This window comes from Alosa alosa, chromosome 9 (assembly GCF_017589495.1).
Source record: "Alosa alosa isolate M-15738 ecotype Scorff River chromosome 9, AALO_Geno_1.1, whole genome shotgun sequence".
Taxonomy (NCBI): domain Eukaryota; kingdom Metazoa; phylum Chordata; class Actinopteri; order Clupeiformes; family Clupeidae; genus Alosa; species Alosa alosa.
Window position 1 is genome coordinate 35,596,993 of NC_063197.1, and position 21,017 is coordinate 35,618,009.

The 21,017-nt window shown below is 40.0% G+C and overlaps 2 long non-coding RNA genes across 2 annotated transcripts; one reads left to right on the plus strand and one right to left on the minus strand.

The window, feature by feature from the left end:
- Positions 1-3,262: 3,262 nt before the first annotated feature.
- Positions 3,263-5,658, minus strand: LOC125300886. Its single transcript, XR_007194627.1, has 3 exons — positions 5,450-5,658; positions 4,323-4,586; positions 3,263-4,229 (listed from the first exon to the last, which is right to left on the minus strand). It is a non-coding gene; the product is annotated as an uncharacterized LOC125300886 (long non-coding RNA).
- Positions 5,659-8,238: 2,580 nt separating this feature from the next.
- LOC125300747 lies at positions 8,239-15,327 on the plus strand. The gene is made up of 6 exons (XR_007194607.1): positions 8,239-8,343; positions 8,678-8,784; positions 9,184-9,262; positions 9,883-9,951; positions 10,075-10,183; positions 14,900-15,327. It is a non-coding gene; the product is annotated as an uncharacterized LOC125300747 (long non-coding RNA).
- Positions 15,328-21,017: the final 5,690 nt, after the last annotated feature.

Here is a 21,017-nt window from a genome sequence, read left to right on the forward strand (position 1 = left end):
CTCCACTGATAAATATCACACTTAAATCTGGAAATGAGGTCCTATGTCCAAAATCCTGAACCACCCCTTTAACTCAAGTTAGCGGCATCTTGGCCTCGTTTATTCAAGCGAGGTTTAGTTCAGCTTCATCTCTGCTCGTGCACGAGGTGGAAAAGTAGACCAAAACAGTAGATTGACGAAAAGACGATATATGTCGTAAAATTAAGACAATACTAGACGATTTCTGTTCGATAGGCAAGCACCATCTACAGGATTTTCATCGAAAGTCATCAAATTTAACATCGAGATAAAAAAATAGATTGCCTACAGAAATTGGAGGATAATGAAAGCATAGGCCTACATTTAAAATAACAATGCTAATGGTTTGAAATCAATTGCGAGTTTGATTGGCTTCACTCTTGAACAAAACGAGTGAATGAAAAAATAGTATAAACTCAAAAACAACTTTGGCATATATTCAAAACTATCTATAGCCTACGTTCTTATATTAAAAGAGTTCACTCCAAATAATTGTCTAGGTGTAGGTGGTCATAAAATAAATTAGTATCAACATAATAGCCTATTGTCTCCCATAAGTCCCAAAGTGTTTGAAATAAAATTATCTGAAATGCAATGGCTTTCAATTCAATTTATGCCTAGTATTTAATCTGTGTAGCACACAGTTGATTTGACATTCATGAACAATCGTCGACTCATGAAGCAGTTTTAATTATTAGCTGCCTAGGCTACAGAATAATTATCATTTGGCTTGCATCAGATAGCCTATAATATAGCCCGCAAAGCTGTCACTGAACAGCCTACCAAATGTGCATGACCCTTTATCAGCAGTAGACATATGTCTTTCATCAAAGATTATATCTAAAAATGCCATTATCAAGGTGATAAGCAATGTAGCCTTCATACTTCGTATGGGAAGCGAACCTGCGATCACGCAAGAATGTAATTCCTTTCCTAGGCCGTCTTGCTGCACGTTACACCACCACCGAACGTAAGTGACGCAGAGTAACACGATTCCTAGAACCACACGCATGTGAAGTTAAAACATTTTTAATCGTATAATCTTCATACATTCTTTGGAGCTAGTGAATGTGTAAATCCATGCTTGGTGCGCGGGGGCCAGCCGCGTAAAGGTGTAACGGAGAAACAGCCAATCAGATTGAAGCTTTGTTCTGCCCTGTGCATATCATTATCTATTTTATTATTTACTTGAAAGGCACAGGTTCAAATCCCGTCAGGAACATTATGAAGTATGAAAAAATGAGTGGAAAGCATTGAAAATAATTATTCTTTAAAGAAATTTGCAACTGTAAATTTAAAATATAACTTAATATTTTATATCATTTGTTTTTGATGGAAGAAATGCTGCTCCTTCAGCACAGTAAAATACTGCAATAATAACTAGAAATGCAATTCCAAGGAATTACCAGTGCATGAAAATGCTAAAGTTGTGATGTAAAATATCATGTATAGTTAAAACAGATAATACAGAGATGGTTACTACGGTGATGCTAGGATAGACATGGTGGTTGCATAGCTAAATAAAAGTTGATAGTTTAAAAGTAGACTGTTTAAAAGCTGAATGTAGATAGTTTAAAAGTTGTTGATAGACAGTAGATAGTTTAAAAGTTGTTGATAGACAGCTAGTTTAATAGATAGTTAAAAGTTGAAGGTAAATAGTTTAAAAGTTGTTGACAGACTGGAAGTTTAATGAATGTTGATATTCAAATAGTTTAATGGCTGTGTATAGGTAGATATTTGACAATAACTGAAAGTAGGAATGGCTCTAATGTTTGCTAGCAGTTATGCTAAGATTTTTAACTATGCTACCCATGCTACTTAGCTAAAGTTTTATAGCAGTGCTAGCAATGCTAACCATGCTACTTAGCTAACGCTTTCTAGCAGTTTTGCTAAACATGCTAATTATGTTAGCAATGCTAACCATGCTACTTAGCTAACTTAACTAACGTTTTCTAGCAGTTTTCTAAACATGCTAGCAATGCTGACATGCTAACTATGTTAACCATGTGACTTAGCTAACCTAGCTAATCATTTTTAGTAGCCATGCTAACTAGCATGCTAACTATGCTAACCATGTAACTTAGCTAACCTAGCTAATCATTTTTAGTAGTTATGCTAACTATGCTAACTAGCATCCTAACTATGCTAACCATGTGACTTAGCTAACCTAGCTAATCATTTTTAGTTGTCATGCTAACTATGAACTAGCATGCTAACTATGCTAACCATGTGACTTAGCTAACCTAGCTAATCATTTTAAGTAGTTATGCTAACTATGCTAATTAACATGCTAATAATGCTAGCCATGTGACTTAGCTAACTTAGCTAAAGTTGTTGATAGACAGCTGGTTTAATAGATAGATAGTTTAATGATAGTTTAAAAGTAGACCGTTTAAAAGTTGAATGTAAAAAGTTCAGTAGTTTAATGGGTTACATTGTTTAACAGTGGATTATTGTAGTGAGGACTTTTATTTTGAAACAGTTTTGGGCAGAGGAAACAGTTGAATAGGATGTGTAGTCTTAATTGACCCAGATTGAATGCTTAGGCTGCAGGTGGCCTGAACACCTGCCATAGGATTCTAATTGCTTAACGGCCGTATTATGATGTCACAATCGGCAATGTTAAGTCTATGGGGATTTTTAAAAAGTTTTTCTTTAATAGTTTAAAAAGTATAAAAGTTTCAAAGTTGAAAAGACTTAGCAGCTTGGTCCGTTTGAAGACCTACGTTACAAAGTTTGAACGAAGTTTCTAAGTTAAACTGTTCAAGAGAAATTCCGTACGGAAAAAGTGGTAAGCGGAATAATAATAAGTTGTTGTTGATGTTGTTGCCTTGGAAGAACAGTACAGTGCATTTTCATGCACTGTAATAATATAATGCAACATTGCAGAGGAGAGTACTTTTTCAGTTATTCTCTTATTTTTTGTTTAATTATCATTAATATCTTCCAGGAGAAAAAAGAAAGGCAATGTGTAGTATTTCAGAAGAAAGGTTCCATTTTATTTGTGAACAAGTTATAAATTACAGATAGTAAACAGTTATGAATAACATTGATAAAAAAAAACAGCATTCTGTGTGTGTGTGTGTGCATGAGAGGCAGTGTGTGTGCATGTGTGTGTCTAATCCTGTGTGTGTGTGTGCGTGTGAAGGTGTGCGTGCGCCTGTGTGCGTGACAGTGTGTGTGTGTGTGATAAAATCATCTCTAAAAAGTAATAAAAGTTGGTAAATTAAAGATTTAAGTTATGGTTATGGGATTTTGCAGACGCCTTTGTCCAAAGCGACACACACACACACACATAAACAACATAATATTTTAAATTTAACAGGGAACAGATTAGAATGTTGGTCAAACTATAATAAGGAGAATAACAATACTAAACAACAATGCCAATTCAATCAATAGCCTAATAAAATAAGTAATGAAAATGAGGGGAAAAGCGAAAATAAACAATAATGTCCATTCAATCAATAATATAAAAAAAACAATGACATGGTAAGACTATATTAAGGATTATATTAAGTGATACAAAAAATTACAGAACATTGGAGAACAGCATACTATGACTAAATGAACACCAGCTGAAGAAGGCAAAGTGTGTGTGTGTGTGCCTGTGTGCGTGTGTGTGGGTCGGCTGCTGCTGGATGATACACTCAGACACCAGGGTTGTGCACAATTCGAATTGCAATTCTGCTTCCTGTTTGCTACCTCATTTGAAAGTGAAATTCAAGAATTTGAAAGTGAAATTCAAGAATTAAATTGGAATTTAAGAGCCAGTTTCAATTCCATTCTGGAATTTTGCACAAGCCTGTTAGACACTGCTGCTGGCCCTGGGTCAGCTGTTGCTGGGCGATACACTGACACTGCTGGTGGCCCTGGGTCCGCTGCTGATACAGCGTCATTGCTGCTGGATCCTGGGTGCGCTGCTGTCACTGCTGATGCTGCTGGGCCCTGGGTCAGCTAATGTTGTACGATACACTGCCGATGCTGCTGGGCCCTGGGTCGGCTGCTGTCAGACGATACACCGCCACTGCTGAACCGGCCGCTGCTGTCAGACGATACACCGCCACTGCTGCTGGGCTGTGGGTCCACTGCTGCTGAACGATACGTTGCCGATGCTGCTGGGTTCTGGGTCGCCCCCGCTGAGCCCGTCTGCAGTGCCTGGTCAAGGTGCCACCACAGTCCTCTCTGTCTCCCTCTGTGTTCTGACGGACCTGTACAAATAATTAAATGTCACCATTTATGTACAGTCCTTAAAGCGGGTAACTGAATATGACCACAGCGTTGGGCTAAAACATTTGACCTACCATTGGGAGAGTACCCTTTGATTTAGCTCACACAGCTATATCGGCGCCCGACCCATCAGCCTGCGCACATCACGCTCTGGGGTCGCCTCCTTTCAGTGCCACTGTGTCCCTTGCCTCCATGCACACCCTGTCCACCCTCTTGATCTTTTAGGTAGTGGTCCCCTTCTGGCGGTACTCAAGGGCCAGTTCTGCTGCAGCGGAGAGCCACAGGGTCAGTTGGGAGGACGAGGGCTCAAACCTAAAGGGGGACACAGACGCAACTTTCTACGAGGAAAAGACAAACAATTTAAATCACACCATACAGAATCCATTTTGAAGACACACACAGATCCCTGGAGTTGTAATAATAGCCTATCACTATTAGTTTGATAGTGGTGTACTCATTAACACACATAAAAAAAATCAGGTGTTCTGTTTACATATCTAAAGCATACTTAGACTTCGAATTTCGATTTCACAATGTAGTAAAAACATCTAAAGGGTCTAAACATGCTAGCCAGATTATCTGATGAGGGCTTAAATACATTTACAGAGACCACCAGCCCTCGTAAAAGTAGTAAACAAAAATAGTCCTTTCATTCATCACTGTTTTTAGCATGGAATTCCCGGTTGACATGTTTACACTTCAAAAGCATATTTACACCTCAAATTCCAACTCCAAACTGTTGTAACACCATCTATATGGTCTTAAGAAGTGAGCTAGGGTGTCTGAACACGTTTTTAAAGTATTTCCAGTGATCGTCAGGTCTTTACAGTGGCGATTGGTAGCTCATTCGTTTTCAATGCATTTAGCTGCTAGCATGCTAATCGTGGTTGATATTATAACGCATCTAAAGCATATTTGCACTTTACATTTCGAGTCCACACAGTAGCAGTACATTCTCCAAGGTCTCAACATGTAAAACCAATAGTCTGATCGCATTTTAAACGCATTTCAGAGAGATAGAACCTAGCTACTTGAATGTAAACAAGCGGTGCTAGCCTAGCCAATTGGTGGCAGAGAATTAGACTAGTGTCAGTACGGCGCTAACAAGATATTATCACGTAAAATCATGAATATCAGACAAAGTATCCAAAAATATAGCGAGTTTCGTTCATTGGATAGCACGTAATTAGACCAAACTTACCTGAGAGTAAAAAGTCAGTCCGATATCTGTCATCAGTAACGCCGACCACAACAAATGATTCAAAGATGGCTGCCAATATTTTTAAAAAGCAGCTCAACAGCGCAACAGCGCCAAAATGCGTAGTGGACAAAAGCATATTGCATCCGTAGTGTTAAGAACTACCATAGAGAATGAATGGGAAAAGTTAAGAAAGTAAAAGCTTAACTATCCACGGCTCCCGCACGCGCCGCGCCGCGAATTTTAAAGTTAGGCTACAGGTGACGAGAGCGCAGGTTGACGGAACCATCTTTTTGGACTCGTTTTCCGACTACTTGTTTTTTTTTTGCAACACAGCTTAATTTAGCTTGAAAGTTAACCTGCTACGGAGCAGGTTAGTTCTGTGGCATAAATTCCCATGGTTACGAAACTGGGATTCACGTTAACCTCATTAATGGAACGGAATTCTCACTAAAATTAGCGAGACTTATTGAAATAAGCCAGGTTTGGCCTTTAGCGAGGTTGATGGAATACCCAGGTGTATGCTATCTCTACTGCGCCTCCTCTGTGTGTGTGTGTATGTACATGCACATGTTGAAATAAATAAAACACAGCCAAATCAATTTCAGTCACAGTACCAGGCACAAAGCGTCACAAAATATCAAAATATTTTATTCAAAATAAATGCAATAACATTTAGGATCTATTTAAGACAACAACATTTGAGTAAACAATGAATCTGATGTTTTATTTTGTCCTTTAAATCAGACTAATAGTGTATCAAAACTGAGGATGTTTAGTCAAATCAACAGGCTTATGAATCTCACCTGATACCTGTGTCTGGTCTCTATAACTCAGTTCACCTGGTGCCCTCACCTGATACCTGTGTCTGGTCTCCATAATTCAGTTCACCAAGGGGGTATTCCATTAACCTCGTTAATGAAGGCGGCGCTTAACAGAAATAGCCTGGCTTGAACTACACTCTAAAAACAGATTGGTTAAAAATACAACTAATATCGTTGGTTAAGCATATATTAGTTAATTTAACAAACATATTGGTAATTATTAAACCAATACATTAGTTATTCATTAACCAACATCATTAGTTAAGCAAATATTGGTTAATTTAACTAAGACACATTGGTTAATGGATAACCTATCTCATTTGTTCATGGATTTTTTTTCTCAACAACCAATTTAATTGGTCAGCACTCACTTTAAGAAAATGAAATAACAAATATTATTGTTTAACCAGCTATCTGTTAATTTAACCAAGAGTTATCGGTTTACATTGAATGTACCATTTCCAGGGTTTCCGTGGGGTCTTTGAAGTCTAACATTTAAAATATAAAATAGGCCTAGCCTGTATTTGTGAAGCTTCAGGAGTTTTGCCTACACTTTGCCTTTGTTAGGCTATATTGAAATTATGACAGAATTTTCTTGATTAGGGTAAGGCCCCCTCTGTGAAAGTAGGCTAGGCCTATAGGTCCTGTGTACATGGCTGCCATTTCTGCATAGCATGTTAAAGTTTAATGTTTTTTTTTATTTTTTTTATTTCCCCTTGGGGATCAATAAAGTATCTATCTATCTATCTATCTAAGTGGAGGATTTGACTGTTGATTCACATAGACTTATACATAGTTTTCTTAAAGGCGCTCAATGCCTTCAGCCCCTTGCATTCCCCAGGGGGACCCTGCAGTTTGGATTGTGTCGTGCTCCCATCGAGCCCTTGACTGAAGCGGAGTGGTTCACAAACCAAATAGCCTATATTTATTTAGGTCTTAAATTGGCAGATGCACCAGTGCGGTGCATTTTGTGTGGACCACTTGCTTGAATTGTGTCTTCTATTTGAGGGGAAGTGAACTTTTTTTCATGTGAAGTTGCAGCCTGTATAGGCTAGTCCTAAAAAGTGTAGGCTATACCCTACCCAGCGGGCACCTTGATGTCAATTTGATGTCAAGAATTAGTCAAGGCTTTGACCAACATGTTGAGCATAATTTCATACTATTTTAGCTTTACAAGCTGGCTTGCTTGTGATTGTAAAGAGGTTCAACAGGGACATGCAGTCACTATAAAACTTGGGTCAATATGATTAATGTTAAATCAGTCAAATTGATCTGAAATTGACGACACACCATATGAGAACCATAATAATCATAATAGTAGTAATAATAGCCCACTAGGCTAATGTTACTATTGTTTGGACACTTCTATCAATCAGTTTAGTAGCCATTTCAATGTAACAGTCTAAAATGGCAACAGTTAATAATTTTCACATAGGCTACGATTGTTTTTAACGCTCTTGATAAGCGCATGCGCACACACAGCAATTCCCATCCCCCACCCCTGACTGACATTTCAACAAAGATTGTTAAGGCGGAGCAAGATATTTCATCAGGAGCCACTTCCGGGAACCCGGATCGCACGAGGGGGGGGTCAAAATCCCCCTATATGCAGAGCAGAGGCAGCGACTGCTCCATTGAAGTCTATGGGCATAGCTCAGAATTTCACCACAAATGCTAAGGTCTTGGTTCTATAGAGTTAGGAATGTGAATTTCGGGCACGTTTTCATGATCCTCAAACCCTTCTGAACATTTCAGGTACATTTTTAGCATTTTTGAGCATTCCGGTCTGGAGAAAATCGACTTTATATCAGGTGTGCGCCTGTTATTTATGCCGCTGCTGTTGGCCGGTTGCAACGTATGCTCATCAATACGTCATCGACACGCCTCTTTATGCAGACAGGATTCGATCCCCATTTCGCGCCCATAGACATGAACTACGACGAAGTATCTTGCTCCGCCTTAACAATCTTTGATTTCAACTCCAGCCACCAGTGACTTCAACTGTCACTTTTCTGTCATGCAGCTGACTACATGTGTAAGCTGTTCAAACTCTGCCTGTCCTTATCATTCAAGGTAAGAATTAAAGTACTTTGTATGTCAATTGAAAACGGGAATTTATTAGAAATATAGCTTTTATTGTTTTCATAATGGAATGTTAACCAAATATGTTAGAATTAGCTAGCGAGCTAACATCGAATGACATATCTGCCACAAGTAGGTTAGCTCTAGCTAACTTAGCTAGCTGCTACATTTAAAGTGTCTTTACATGTCTATTACCATGAGACACAGATGAAAGTTGTTAACGTTACCTTGCTAACTTGGGGTGTGGTGTGTGTGTGTGTGTGTGTGTGTGTGTGTGTGTGTGTGTTAGTTAATCTTAGTCTCCTTCTGTTCCCTCTGTTTACAGACTGTGTGTTATGAGGACTGCTTCCCTGAGAATGCTGAGTGCATTCTGGAATATTCCAAATGTGTGCCACTTCCACACCGACGCCCGCAAGAGAGTTCACTCATCAGGTAGACACACATACACGTAGAATTACATTAGGGCTGTAACGATATGCAATTTGAAACCTAAATCGCAATACTCATATCCACGAACCTGTGTCGCGGTGTGAAAAGGCAGAACCGCGACACACCCTTTCTAGTGTTTCACACAGTGCTTTGCAGCTTACAGTATAAGCAACACACATCTCCCGCTTTACTTACCGGTAGCCTACGTTGTCCAAAAATACATAAATAAATCATAATTTCGTACCGCTCATTACTTTCATTGTAGACTATGCTTGCAACTTTACCAAATAGTATAGAAGTAAACAAAAAAGTATTTGAGGATGTATTTGTGTCTGTAACTGTGTTTAGTTTATCCCCTGTTTTTATGTGTCTGTTGCTATGTGTGCTCCATCAACTGTCTAGGTCAAAGTTGGTCTGTCCTGATGGCACTACCTGCTGCTTGATGATGTCTAGTAGCCATCGCTGCTGCCTTCAACGCGGTGTAAGTGTTTGTGTTTTGAATATATTTTTTTTCCATGGTGAGGGCTATGGGGTATGTTATTGTGCATGCTCTAATTTGTTTGACATATGTGCTATGTAATGCATTAAAGGTTGTATCAGCGATTTCAGGCCCAAAAAAGGCCCACACATAAATGATCACACTCATCTAATCTTTCCTAACGATCTGCTAGCTGTCTGCCCCATAAGCAGGCCATCAAAAAAAATGCGTCTCTGTAGGCAGCCTAGGCTCTGAGATCTGTACACAAAAACAATTGCTACCAACAAGGGTTGGCAAATACTCAAAGGCAAAATAAAGTGTTTCAACCAATAACTGACAAGATGCGCGTTTAGGAGAGTTTTAATTGTACGGGAGTGAGGGGGGGAGAGCAGCGAGCTAGCTATCGCTGATACAACCTTTAATACAGAAACTAATCATGATTATTGCAGCTACTTAAAATGGTCTTGAATTTTGCAATTTAGCCACGTTTACCATTGTGTTGGTGGTAATGTGAGCAGTGAATATCTGCCAAACTGATCATAATCATTATTTAAAAATTGTACAGCAACTCAATTTATTGTACAGCATGCATAATTTGGTTTAATCCTATCTTTTATTGACAGAGTCCTCACAAATAAACTGATATCAAGAATTAACACAGATGGTGATGGTGGCAAGTGTGCCTTCAGAAGGTATTTATAATTTATTTTTGTACACCAGATTGACTTACCTTTCCTTATTTTTTTAATGCTATGATTTTTATCTTAATCAACAATAACCAGATGTATGGCAAATGGTGTTTTCTTTTTTTTTAGGTGCCACCCAGCAGTCCCAGCCTGCTTTTGCAAGTCCGATGGGGGATGATCTATGTTAAGGTCGTGTAAGCAAGAGGGCAAGTGCTGCTGCAGGCAATGTTGCGATAAGGTATGATATCACACAGACATACTACTGCTCAGAAGTGTACGGTCACTGTGAAATGTGACCCTGCAAGGCGAAACCCTGCAGTCGTTTTGGTAAAATTTACAAAATTAAGTTAATGTGCTCACATGAACGGCCATTGACTAAGCTTTCCAACGATATGTATATCGAGGGTATTGCAAAAAGTATCGCTAAGATAACCGCATCAAAGTTGGCATGGTTCTCCTGTCACATTACGCCAGAAGAGGAGAAAATCACCTTTTAAGTAAATTGTCACGTCGCGATAATGTGAGGACACAGCAATTATTAGCCTTACAGTAAGCGTGACTTTGAAGCGGATGACTGACTATGTCCAGTTTTATCAACCGAAAGAGAGTGTCTTTTTCTGCCCCTAGTTCATACCTGGGACGGTCATAAGGTGTCACTATAGAATAGAATTAATGTATTTCGGGGGAAGTAAGGGGAGAAGAAGTTCTGTGTACACAGATTGTGCAGGCTATAGGCCCACTTTTAAAATGTGCTACGTTAATGGAAAACTTCTCCTGGTCCGTAAAATGACGCCAGGATATTTCTAAAAAGTTCGTGGCTTTTGACCGTTCGTGCCCTGAAAGGCAAGTCTTTCACATTCATATTCGGTTACATCTGCCAAGAACGATAGAGAGCTTACACATTGAAAATTGCGTGGACAAATGGAATGACTGCTAACTGTGTTTAATCTTCACCTAAATAAAGTCAGGGTTTAGAGCAACACCAAAGAGTTTTTTGTACCTTAAAATAATGTTTCCAAAATCGTTTCAGTGGTTCATCAACTTGTAACAGGGTGAACGGCACTTCTGCATTAAACTGCGGACCTCTATCGGCTATAACCGCACTATGTAAGTTTGCCAGATCGCATCGGGTCTGTAGTTCGATGGTTCAAGACATAAGAAACTACAAATTTGACTTGCATCTGATGTCGCAATACATCGTACTTTCATAAATCGTGCAACATATTCTACCTTGTCTGTGGACATCGTTATTTGCAAAGCCGCTGCTGGATAAACAAATAGCGCGTCGCGCAGAGGGAAAGTTATTTGGTGTTGCTTTAACAGTCAAAACGTATGTTTATCCGTGAAATTTGTTCACAATATGAAAGTGTAGACTGTATGCTGTCGAATGCAAGCAGCGTGTATGCGCTCCGCTTCCGTTGTTGTTTAAAGGGAAACTTGGCAGGATTTCCCCCTCTGCTGGAGAAATTGTGCATTATGCTATTTCAAACTGTGGGAAAAGGTAACGATAAAGCACATGGATTTGTTTACAAGCTAGCAAACGGTTAGCATAAGTTTGGCAGAACTATGTGGATGTTACAAGGTAAGAAACACGATTTAAAACTAGTTTCTTGTTTCTCACTTCTCTTTCGGGACGGTAGTCTCAATGTTGCAAGGTTGGTTTTCCGCCTGGGGGCGCTAGGCGAAGCGGGGAAAGTCACCATTTTCACCGAACAGGTCATTTAACCATCCAAATGATTTCTAAACGGGTTTATTACGTTGAAATAGTTGCCAAGTTCCCCTTTAAAGATTGAATGTGAACGGATTTGGAGCCAAAGGCTAAAATTTAACGCGCTACAATTTGTAAGGTATCACCAATATCAATTTAATGTTATAGATGTATGGCCATATACATTCTTAAAATGGTTCTGGTCTAGACTTAAATATCTATTGAGAACTTCACAATGGAGGGTGTTTTTAGAGCGTGATCTGCAGGCGACCTGTTGGCTATTTTTTAGAAGGTGCGCTGGGGAGACCACTGATTTAGACTGTTAAACCCTGACTTTATTTAGGTGAAGATTCAACACATTAGCAGTCATTCTCTGTCCACGCCGCTATAAGGTTTTACGGAAGAGCTAAAATTTACTCGTTACTCAATGTGTCAGCTCTCTCCATCATTCTTGGCAGATGTAACCGAATATGAATGTGAAAGACTTGCCTTTCAGGGCACGAACGGTCAAAAGCACAAACTTTTAGAAATATCCTGGCGTCATTTTAGGGACGTTTTCCATTGACGTAGGCCTAAGCGCATTTTAAAAGCCTATACACAATCTGTGTCTCACAGACTTCCTCTCCCCTTACTTCCCCGAAATACATTAATTATATTATATAGTGACACCTTATGACCGCCTCAGGTATTAACTAGGGGGCAGAAAAAAAGACACTCACTTTCGGTTGATGAAACTGCACATAGTCAGTCATCCGCTTCAAAGTCACGCTACTGTAAGGCTAATACTAGCTGTGCCCTCACACTATCGCACGTGACAATTTACTTAAAAAGGTGATTTTCTCCTCTTCTGGCGTATCGTGACAGGAGAACCACGCCAACTTTGGATGCGGTTATCTTAGTGATACTTTTTGCAATACCCTCGATATACATATCGTGGGAAAGCTTAGTGTATGGTTGTTCATGTAAGCACAATAACTACCAAAGCGACTGGTTTCCCCTTGCAGGGTCACATATTGGTGGTGTGTATATAGTGCACATCTGCATTACTTCTAACTATCGCACCTGACTTCTAAGCTGCTAGTGTGGGGTTGCTTTTATTTGTCACACAAGCTGAGTAGTTTGCATTAAAGGTGCTCTAAGCGATGTTCGGTAACGTCACTTCTGTTGACATTCAAAGGAAACAGAGAGCTAGCTCACCCCTCGCTCCCCCTCCCTCCCATGCAACTGAAACTCTCCTGAACGTGCATCTCATCAGTGATTGGCTGGAACAATATGTTATGTTTCATGGTCCAGGCTGGACCAGGCTGTTTTTGTTGGCCATGTTTGGAGCCTGGGCTGTCCAGAGACCGCGCTTTTTTTACAGTGTATTCAGGGGACAGGCAGCTAGTTGATGGTCAGGTGATATTTGTTTTATGTGACAAAATCGCTTATAAACATCGCTTAGAGCACCTTAACCCTCTAGGCGCCACAGTCGACTATAGTCGACAAGATGCGGTACTGAATAAAACGGCCGATTTAGTCAAATAGGGTGTCATATTTCGTTCGACTTCCACTCCACTAGATGGCAGAAATGTCATACGTCATCCCCGAGTCGAAAAAAAGGGCACGCTTTAAACAAAACTTTCTAGCTACAGCGCATTGAATCAGTGCGTGAAATACCGGAGCTAGTGTGCGTGTGAGCCACTTTGTCAGAGCGATATTGTCAACGTCAGCGAGTATTTGCATTAGATTATCGTCTAATGGCATGAAAAAAGTTTACCTGAAATGAAGTGTTGGGTCTTCTATTCGCGGACCCTGATTCTGAAGGGGAATATCTGCCTTCAGAAAATGACGGTGATTCGTTTAGTGAGGCTTCAGATGCGTCCCTGCCTTGCAATGATGCAGCTGGACAAAGTGAGAGTTTACTCCATAGTTTAGCTTACACCAAGCACAAACGTTGAATCGTTTGCCCAATGTCACTGGTGGGAATAATGTTTCACGGGTTCGGAGTGTTCATCGGGAAGTTAGCAGGGTGATAGTGGTGTGGCGAACGAGGCTGGAGGTAGCATAATGTCCATAGCGCTAGCTTCTGTCTTATGAACGTGTGCCTCTCCACAATCGCGGCGACAGTAACGTGGTGGAGCCTTTGTCTAATGCCACTGGGTATGTTAGACGAGGTTGAAGTGCTCATTGGACAGTTAGGGGGGAACGTAGTGGCAGTGTGGGGAGTCGCAATGAGAATGACAGTAGGCCTAGTCCGAGCTGCGCAAATTCTCTCCACTCGGCGCGCGCGAGGCAGATCTGGCCATGCTGCTCGCATGGTGGAGGTGGTGACACGCTCTCTCCCTCTCCCACACACACACACACACACACATTAGGTCATGCTAGTCTATCACAAGATGATGGGAATGCCGGCCCTGTATGGATAGGGATATTCATCATCATTATCTCTACAGCAAAAGGCCTGCTACATAAAAAAAAAAATGTCAGCCATTTAGTAATGAATTACACTGTTGATTTGCTATCTACTTCCCTGATCATTTAGGACATACACTATGTGTTCCTTTTTGTGTGTTCATGTCCTTGTGATGTGTGTGTCTTTGTCAGCTAAGAAAAAAAACAAAAAAACAACAAAAAGAAAACAAATTCTAACATTGTCTCTTGTCTTGTCTCGTCATCTCACTCCTGATCTGTGCCTTGCCATGGCAAGTGAGCTTTTGAACTCAACAGGTCTTGTCTACTTGTGTTTGTGTGTCATCTGAATAATCTATATGTGCCCCATACATGGAATCAGAGTGCCTACTGTATGTAGTAAATGGAAAATCTCTACAGCAAAAGGCCAGCCTACCGCTACATGGTTTGTTTCTGCCATTTATTAGTAATGATTTACACAGTTTGTTTACTACTTAGTATTTACCTGAGCATTCAGTATTGTGCAATATAGCATACAGAAGGTGAGGGACATTTTGGGGGGAAAGAAGTGGTGCATTTTATCATTCAAACATGCGACTTTTCATGAAAATTCTATAATCCAAGATGGCCGCCACCATATGACGTCATAAAATGCAAATTAGATATAAACATTTAATCTCTACATAAACTTTGGGTCATCCTTAATATTTCTCTAATTTACAGAAAGTCTCTATCTCTTATCACTTTTAAGATCTAGCCTTTTGAAATGAAGATGTCAAAATTTATCAATTGGAATATATGCTTACTTTCTTTTATATTCATATTTTGTTTTTTTGTTTTTTTCTGTCGCTCCAGCCTGCAACAGATATAGCCGGCCTTCTAAAATCCAAGAATGAGGAATGCCTGAAACAAGGAACAACTCGGCAGTGTATGTGAACGTGTTTACCTGTGTGTGTATGAGTGTGCATGTGAGGGTATGCGTGTGAGTATGTATGTGTGTGGGAGTGTATGAGTGGTGGGTGTGTGTGTGTACAACTTGTGCTCTGATTGTGCACCAGTTTGCTCATGGTTATGTGTTAGCCTGTACACTTTTTGTTTTGTTTTAGGTGGGTGAATATTTATATATGTATGGGTGTGTGCTGTAATGTATGTGTTTGTGTGTAAATCCGTTGAGTTCATATCAGATGAGGGCAACACCATGCCAGTTTGATCATGGTTATGCGTTTAAATGTATGTGACTACACCTGTATGTATGCTTATGTATATTAGCCTGTATGCTTTTTGTTTCGCTTTTAGGTGGGTGAATATGTGTATGGGTGGGTTGTTTTGTTGCTGGTTGTCTTTAAACAGTAAACTTGTTTAAAATACCTTAAGTCATTGGTTATTTGTCAAGAAACTATTTAGTTATCAGTTAGTTGGTTAATACAGCCTAGTTATATTGGTTAATTTTACAACTGAGAAAAATTGGTTGAAAATTTAACCAATCTGCTTAACTAATATGTTAGTCGGACACATATTACACGATCTAATGGTTAAAACAATCTAGTTATATTGGTTAATTTTTCAACTGAGAAAAATTGGTTGAAAATTTAACCAATCTGCTTGACTAATATGTTAGTTGGACACATATTACACGATCTAATGGTTAAAACAACCTAGTTAGATTGGTTAATTTGTCAACTAATGAAAATTGGTTAACATTTAACTAAGTCAGATTTGTCAATTTGACTAATAGTTAGTTGGACACTTAATACACAATCTAATTGGTTAGTGCAACCTAGTGGGATAGGTTAATTTGTCAACTGATAAAAATTGGTTAAAAACTTAACTAAAGTCCAATTTGTCAATCTAACTAATTTGTTATTCGGACACATATTACACGATGACATTGGTTAAAATTGATTGATATCATGGTTAATCCAACTAATCTGTTTTTAGAGTGTAGCGTAGACTTTCACTTGGGGCTGCAGCCGTTCCATTAACTCAAGTTAGCGGCATCTTGGCCTCGTTTATTCAAGCAAGGTTTAGTTCAGCTTCATCTCTCCTCGTGCACGAGGTAGAACAGTAGACCAAAACAGTAGATTGATGAAAAGAGGATGAAGACAATACTAGGTGATTTCTGTTCGATTTGGCAAGCGCCATCTACAGGATTTTCATCGAAAGTCATCAAATTTAACATCGAGAGAAAAATAGATAGTTACAGAAATTGGAGAATAATGAAAGCATACATTTAAAACAACAATGCTAATGGTTTGAAATCAATTGCGAGTTTGATTGGCTTCACTCTTGAACACATAGACTATACAGTCTTGAACAAAATGAGTGAATGAATAAATAGTATTAACTCAACAACAACTTTGGCATATGGATATTCAAAACTATCTATAGCCTACGTTCTTAGATTAAAATAGTTCACTCCAAATTATTGTCTAGGTGTAGGTGGTCATAAAATAAATTACTATCAACATAATACCCTATTGTCTCCCATAAGTCCCAAAGTATTTGAAATATAATTATCTGAAATGCAATGGCTTTCAATTAGTAATTTATGCCTATTAATCTGTGTAGCACACAGTTGATTTGACATTCATGAGCAATTGTTGACACATGAAGCAGTTTTAATTATTAGCTGCCTATAGGCCTACAGGCTACAGAATTATCCTTTGGCTTGCATCAGATATAATATAGCCCACTGCCAAAGCATATTACTGTCACTGAACAGCCTACCAAATGTGCATGATCTTTGATCAACAGTAGACATGTGTCTTTCATTAAAGCAAGGCCGTAGTCATGATGTCAACATTGGGGGGGACCAAATCTGTGGTGGGGTCTGAGGGATCCCCAAACAGAAATTCAATACATTTCCTACCATGCAAAAAATATTATTAAAAATCACAAACAAGTCATTAGTTAAGTCAGTCAATTAGGGTATTCTAAACATTTGACGGACATAGCATGGCATGGATGGATTATGAACCTCTGGGCAGAGATGCCACCTTCTCCTCCAGATAGAGGGGTCCTGAGGCATTCTCCCATGGAAGATTTTTTATTTAAAAAAAATGAATTCTGGTGAGTTTTGTGAAAAGAGAAGGGTGGAGAAGAGGCAGAGGCTTGGGCTTCAGGGCCCCCTGAGCTCTTGGGCCCTGAAGTAGGCCCATAGGCCCATTAAATAATCTATCCCTGGACCTGTGGTATGACTCCATTTGTCTTCAAAATGTATACTTTAAAATAAATTACAAACTAGAGTATCTCTGTTAAGCTCTATATTACACAGAATGTGGTTCTTTGACTTACTGTACACCTGAAGAAAGGAATACGCCACCCCTAGGTGAAATTGGGTCACTCCCCGCAGTCCCTAGAGGAGTGAGCCAAAGCGTTTTATAGCCGACCCAGCCATTGTCCTAATCTAGAAACGGCCCGGTTAGCTTTAGCTTAGCGTAGGTGCTGAAATCCGGCGATATCAGCTAGCATGTCGTTGCAAAAGTGAATCAAATAACTCAAGATTTTTTTATTTATTTCTCGTAACCTGTACATTCACATCGAGTACAAATATCAATGCAAATTAACACGAAGGGATTTACTAGACCAATTTAGATTTGGAACTATTTTCGGGCATAGCACCGGCAAAGCACCGCTGCCAGGCGCAGACATCACGCAGCATATGAAAACCCTCAACCTCCGGCAATACACCAGCGTGACTACCAAGTTCTCTGCTACTAGGTTGACACTGACAAGTGGGCTTTCTCTAAGAGTTCTAATGGCAATGAATATGGAAGATTACACGATAGACGAAGATGATGACTTCGACTACCAAGATCCAAGACCCTACCTTTTCGAACCTGAGTTCACTGAAGAGGAGTTGCGAGCTTTGGATCTGGAAAGAGAGGACGTTGCGACTAGTCAAGGCGAGTCGGATGAGAGAACGAGAGCAAACATGAACTGGTGGTGTGAGTGTGGAGTGTGCCAACCCATGCCTACTGAAATGGAGTGTTTGTGCTGTGCAGAAAGCATAGTAAGTGTGGGCATAGCACCGGCAAAGCACCGCTGCCAGGCGCAAAGACATCACACAGCATCTCTTCAGGAGCGTTGCCCACCATCGATGGCAGTATTTTATCCCACTCTGCACAGCACAAACTCACCATTTCAGTCGGCATGGGTTGGCACACTCCACACTCACACCACCAGTTCATGTTTGCTCTCGTTCTCTCATCCGACTCGCCTTGACTAGTCGCAACGTCCTCTCTTCCTCTTTAATTTAGATTGTATTATGCTGGTGGCTACTCACACAATTTTAATGTAGGTTGAAAGGGACAGGATTCAGGAATAGGCTACTAAGACAGACCCCTCTTCTGTCTGACTCACGTTACCCCCTGCATTAGGCTATAGACTGGCTTCTGACAGAAATGACGTTTTGTGCCAACAACATGTAGAAACACTAGGCCTACTACAGCCTTTAATTGGTGAATGGAGGTGCAAATTCCTTTCTTTAGTTATTGTCCGCGATTCACATTAACTGTAGGCTATCACCGCCAGTGCATTGTGAACGTCTTTTTCAACTTGTGTGCCGTCGCCACATTTGAATCCTACGTTTTGCCTGCATGGATGCGCGATTGAGTGCGCATCTAAATTACTACTAGCATATGAATGCATTATTTATGTTGAAAGACATGTGAAAGAAATGAATGACACAGGCACGCACAAATGCATCATTTAAAAATATAACGTTTCACTTTCGCTATCATTGCGAGAATAGGCTACAATATGGAAAATGTTTCAAAGTTCCCTTTGAGTCTGATCAGCTCCAAAAATGTATGGGATGTCCTTAGCCTGTGCTACACCTTTCCAACAAGTTTTGTGAAAATTGTACCGGTAGCTTTTGCGATATTGTTGACAGCCCTACCTCACCGCAGTTGGGTGCAGTAAATGGAAGCTTTTAACACCGCACGCCACTAACGAAAAACCACCAGGACTAACCACTCAGGGGTGTAGGCTACTCTGGAACCATCATTAGGTCACTAATTTGTGCTGTATTTACGTTTGATTACATTTCAGATGCGTGTTGGTTTCCTGTAGGCCTAGTCTAGCGCTTTTTTCTTTCTTTATTTTTCCTTATATTGGGGGCATTTTGGTCATATTTGAATATTGGGGGGGACACGTCCCCCTCAATGTCTATGGTCTACGGCCCTGCATTAAAGAATATAACTAAAAATGCCATGATCAAGGTGATAAGCTACAGTGGGCATCACTTTCAAATGGCCACTTCAGTCGCGCATTACGAGGCGTGAAGTTGCGTGAAGCTTTAGTACCACTTTCAACCACTGTGCGTCGCTCTGCCACTGTACATCGCTCTGCCTGCCGCCCCTTCTGAAAAACCTCGATTTAGGCTACTTGGGTATGGCTTAAGGCTTGACTACACGGTGGTAACGGAAATCCAAATTTGCTGTCTACATTATTGTCAGTGTTGGGTTAACGCAACTACGCAAATCAAAACAGTGGTGTGATAATTGAGCCAGTAGAGAAATAACTGTTCAGAATTAATCTGTAGCCTTGGGTAGGCTTCTGCGACGTTTTTAACAGGCTACGCTAAAAGTCAATTTGCAGCCATGTGCACGTAAGTAAAAGTCACACACCTGCAGATAATAATAAGGTGGTGCGCACTTTTTGACGGGTCAGCTGAGAATATGTAGCCTTTGATTTTCATGGAGGGGGGTCCTTGTTAGTTTACGCAAACCAAGCCATAAAGGCTGATTCTGATTTTGGTAATATGATCTGCACAAAAGATAAACTCACAAAAGGTAAACAACGATGTCAATATTGTTGTCAAAATTGTTTCAAACTCTTGGACAGGGGACTGGTGACTGCTGTGCAACGGCGGCTGTCATCTGCCGGCCTTAACGCAATGCGCCACAGAAGTATGTGCAGGTGCCCGTTCACGTGCTACTAAATGTCATTAACCACCTTAGTCCAGACTACTGAAGTTTGGAAACTATCATTGTCCAAACTTACAGTACTATGTAAGTACGACAGTTTTGGGTAACAGTCGTAACTTACATGTTGGTTAGTTGAACGATGCATCCTGTTAGTAAAAAGCTAACCTCCGTAGTTGTACGGGAAACGCACCCCAGATCAGCTTGTAGGCCATTAGCAATCTGTTTATTTTATTTTATGAAGCCTACACAGTAGATCACATGCCACATTCTCACTTTCAATAGACAGATGCAATAGCCATTGGTCAAGTATTGAGTATAAAGCAATTAAGATAGTACTCTATACAAAAAGTACTTCATACTATCATAAAAATTCGTTAAAACGAATAGCATTTTGCAACTTGACAAAACACTGGATTAAATATCGTAGGCACAGGAGAAAACTTGTTGTTAAACTAAGTTGTTATTTTTTCCATTGGCCCGTGGGGAGATCACATGCCAGTTGCCTCTCCCTTCAGTGCTATGACTCGTTCGGCTGTGAGCTTGTTTCGCCAAAAAAAAAACTATTGCAGATATCAATCGTCTTTGTTCATGGGTTTGGCCTCACAGCACAGGCTTAGACAACTATGACCCACGTTTTGGTTTCATAATTTGCCCTACTTATTGACTGCAATGTAGACAATTGACTGCTTGACAGGTTATTTTTATTTTTCTGTACAATAAACAAATACATCTGCTTAATGCCGCAGAATTACGCACTTGGCCAGCCTATAGAACGGGCACATTTTGGAGAGAATAGAGAATGTACGCACGCAAGAATCTGTAGGCTATTTGTGGCTGGTTACCAGCAAACAATGTTTAATGCATTTACTCAAGACATTTTCTAAACAATACAAACAGAAAGGATGCAGCAGGCAGTAAATGTAGAAGAGTCATTTCCAGTGGAAGAACAAAATGCTGAATGAAGCCCAAAGATATGAAGGCATATCTAAGTTGTTATTTTTCGAAGACGTAAATGGTTGGGCTATAGGCCTAGTTTGCAAGAA